This window comes from Pseudochaenichthys georgianus, chromosome 3 (assembly GCF_902827115.2).
Source record: "Pseudochaenichthys georgianus chromosome 3, fPseGeo1.2, whole genome shotgun sequence".
Taxonomy (NCBI): Eukaryota; Metazoa; Chordata; class Actinopteri; order Perciformes; family Channichthyidae; genus Pseudochaenichthys; species Pseudochaenichthys georgianus.
Genome location: NC_047505.1, coordinates 31,916,226 through 31,920,466, shown reverse-complemented (window position 1 = coordinate 31,920,466; position 4,241 = coordinate 31,916,226). Strand labels below are relative to the sequence as shown.

The 4,241-nt window shown below is 35.7% G+C and overlaps 1 long non-coding RNA gene across 1 annotated transcript; it reads left to right on the top strand.

Annotated features, from left to right (window-relative positions):
* The first annotated feature begins 2,356 nt into the window (after positions 1 to 2,356).
* Positions 2,357 to 3,882, top strand: LOC139433267 (uncharacterized). The gene is made up of 3 exons (XR_011642818.1): positions 2,357 to 2,473; positions 3,184 to 3,251; positions 3,804 to 3,882. It is a non-coding gene; the product is annotated as an uncharacterized lncRNA (long non-coding RNA).
* The last annotated feature ends 359 nt before the right edge of the window (positions 3,883 to 4,241 follow it).

Below are 4,241 nucleotides of genomic sequence, written 5' to 3'. Positions count from 1 at the left end.
TTTTTTCATAGGCTATACACGGAGGTGGTATAAGTATAGATATTGTACTTGAGTAAAAGTAGAAGCACTCAGATCTTGTACGAGAGTAAAAGTAGAAGTACTCAGATCTTGTACTTGATTAAAAGCAGAAATACTCAGATCTTGTACTTGTGTAAAAGTAGAAGTACTCAGATCTTGTACTTGATTAAAAGTAGAAGTACTCAGATCTTGTACTTGAGTAAAAGTAGAAGTACTCAGGTCTTGTACTTGAGTAAAAGTAGAAGTACCAGAGTGTAGGAATAGAATACTCTGTTAGTTAAAGTACTGCATTCAAAATGTTCCTCAAGTAAAAGTAGAAAAGTATTCTCATCAAAATATAGTGAAAGTAGCGACAGTAAAAGTAGTCGTTGTGCAGATTGGTCCATTTCAGAATAATATATATGCATTTACCTCTGAACTGTAGAGGAGAAGAAGAACAAAGTAGCAAAACATTGAAATACTTAAATAAAGTACAAGTATCTCAAAATTGTACCCAAGTATAGTACTTGAGTTTATGAATTTAGTTACTTTACACCAGATGCCATAAAGATAGAAAGACTCAGCCTTGTACAGAGGCATGACAATAGATTTTCAAAATGCTCAACAGTGCTGCCAAAATTATAAACTGATTGCTACACAATTAAAATAAATGCTTTTATATATTTCTATTAGATGTGACTCTTTAGCGTTTCTGTTATTATTAACACTGCTCCTTTAGTTGTTTTGACAGCTAAAATCCTCTGTTATTCCTCATTTTAAAGCCGATATTCCGTGGGGTCGGGGGGCTCGGGTCCTTGTCACCTTTTCCATACCTGATGAGTTTGCATCCCTGATAATACTTAATAAGGAGGTCATAATATTTTTGACTCATGGCTGAAGTTACGTTTCTCCAGCTCTCCCCAGGTTGGCAAAAAAATGCATCTCAAAATGCATCAGATTGATGCTTTAAAATATGGAATATTCAACATTTCGCATGCCCCCGGACCCCCCTAGAGGGATAATATCCTTCTCACCTTTTTCACCCCTGACCCGTTTTCATGCCTGACATACTGTTTTTTCCCCGAGTCTGTCTTTGCTGGCTGGCCTCTTGTGATACTGACTGTCTACACAGTTCACCAAGTAGTTACAAAGAATTCAGACCCATCCTCGCACTTTGTTTCAACACTTAACCAGCCAGCCGCTTAGCAATGACCTCACTCATTTTTCAGGGGCTGACCAATAAATCAGGAAAATAAACTAAAAACCCTCACCTAAAAAAATTGGCAGCAATGTACAGAATATTCCTGTAATCACCAAACTCTATGGACTCATTACCCAAATGAACTTGCTATACAAGGAAACTTTAAATATATATAGTGCTGACAGTCAGGAAATAATTAATGTCCACCGAGTAGTAACATGCCTACATTAGATTTTAGTTGTCAATTCCAGCATGTCTGCTCACACAATATTCAGCTCCTTTCTAATTATTATTTCTAAGAGAACATCAAAACAATTTTCAAACCACCATTCTGTTGTTGGACGGATTATTTATAAACATTTTCTCTTTTACTAAATTGATGTATTCTACTGTTTGATAACAACTCTGTGAATAGAGAAACTGAACAGGTTAAAGTAAAGAGGGCTTTAGAGGGTTTAAGAGGGCCTCCTTTCATGTATTTAAAGGTGCACACTGTGGTGAGGTTACCCTCATAATTGATACTGCATGCTTAACACAGACCACAGCAGAATCCCCTCAAAGCCTTGTCTGTGAGCATGATATGCCTGTAGCAAATGGCTTTGCTCTATATAGGATTAGACCTCCCAGATTGTCCTCTGTAGTTCTAGTTAGCTATGAAGCCTCTGTGCACCAAAACAATACATGTTTAAAAGAAAATACAGCAATATGTAAACATGTCTCGCTTCCTACATATGAATAACAATCTGAAAATACATTTGATGCTAAAATGTGAAACAGATCCAGCTGTGCTCCAGGCTGCTGCTTGTATGGGGTTTGGGGACAACTAATCCATATTGTTGTTCCTAACATCAAAGACAATTCATTAGAATGAGACAGTTGCAAGGTTAAGCCCCATAGAAGAGGAGATCCAGCAAACTGCAGGTTATTCACCCTGGACTTGTGTTTGCCTCAAGAAAAGGTGAAGGTAAACAAAATAAATGTCAAGCTTAAACAATTCGGGAATTGACCTTAACAATTGACCTAAACTAAGTTCCAGTTTTTTTAAGTGGAATTGGATTACATATAAGTAGAAATAAACAATTTAGCTGTGTTTTCTTATCTATAGACTACTCTACACTCCACCACATCTTAACCCTCCTGTTGTCTTCGGGTCAAACCTGACCGGTTCATCCAGGAAACACAACTTGTAGCCGGCCGTGGTTGTTTGTTCTTCATGCTTATATATCGGACTATTGTGACTCGCTCTGCGGTTAAAACAGACGGTGCATGAATGCGGTAAGTAAAATTCGAGTGCTGTATTTATGTGTTAATGATTTTAATCAGCTACGTAATGAATGGTAAGGCTTGGGTTAGCATGTAAGCTAGTGGTAGCTACATCGGTGCTAACGATTGTAATCGTACCCTCCAAGTTAAAATCATAGACTGTATATATAAAGGTTAAAACGAAATAGACAAGTGTTAAGTGGGATAATACTGTTGAACAAACGGCTTCTGTTTGAGGTTAATAAAATAAGGTTACATCCTTGTAACTTAGAGATATTTTATTATGTAGGAGGAACTGTATGCATCGCTAAGGTTAATTTAAATTGGCTATGCTCAAGTATGTAGACAAGTTAATGTCGAAGTAGTTATGTGAAATCAACCTCACAATAAGATGTGTGTATATTACAATTATTAATGTCATATTTCAAGATGATTACTTAGATATTACAATATGGTTGATTGAGCTGGAGTTCATTATTGAGCTTACACCTTAACGTCACAGTCATCTGAAGAACGAACCCAAACCTTGTTGTTTTTATTAATTGCATTACCAAATGGGTATCAAATAAACAGTAAGCATTGGTAACACAACTTCCAAAGTTACAGTAAAATAAAAAGGACCCTGACTCGGACAATACACAATCCAACATGTCCAACAGAAGAGAATCAGTTATATTGTTTGTACACATGGTACTTTACATATATATATCTGTTTGTTTAAGGTGTCCAGGTGATGCAGACAGGCTGGACCAGAGAGTGAGACTCCTCACAGCAGTGAACTTCAGCAAAGGTACAAAGACTCTTTTTTTCATACTGTACAAAGAATCAAGAAAGATATTGGTTTAAATGAATGAAGTATTGACTTGAATACACTGATATAAATTCCAATAAACAATACTAAATACTAGATCACCTACACATCAGTTAAGTTGAGGGGTTTTTCCATGCAAAAAGTTACATTTAGATATTTAGCCATATGACTTTGTCAGCTTTCTAATGTAATGTATTGAAGGCAAAGATTTATCTCTCAATATTGTCTGTAAAAAACGTGGTAAAAGTGATTCTTTCAGTGAGACAACAGAGCAAGCTTCTACAGTTGCACTACGTTTTGATAACAGTTAAATATTATTTTGATAATAACATATATTTCAATGTTGATGAACATCATACTGTTCATTCATAATCTGATTGTCTTTGTAGCTCATTGTTTAAATAAAAAAAAAAACATTACAATTACAAAATAATGATATCTACAGCCCCTAAACACACAAACACACCGCTTTCATAAATAACACACTTGTTCTGCAATAATATGTTTTATGTTTCCTGTCATTTTTGTTAGGATAGGACATGCCTGAAAGACACGACATGTTCTCCTTCTCTGAGGGTCAAGAAGAACATCCAAGAGGATCATTAAAAGCTGATGCTATGAGATGTTAAGACCAGTACAGGACATTCACTATAAACAACTTTTATTGTAAAAACAGTCAGCTGATCGAATGCAGCTATTTCCACATCTACATTCCATCCGCTGATTATTTCTATTTGCCTCACTTTATGAGCTTCACATCACTTGTGCCTTGTACCGCAGAGTTTGCAACGTCACAAATAAATGGGGCCAATCTTCAGTCAGATGTGAATGTGTAATCTAACATGTTCAGTAAGAATAATGGACAAAAGGAGAGCAAATACAAATACAGTTTATTGAAATGTGAACCAAAAGTTAATCAAATGTTTTAAATAAAAAGCAAATATGGACAGAAGGTGTACACCTATTAAA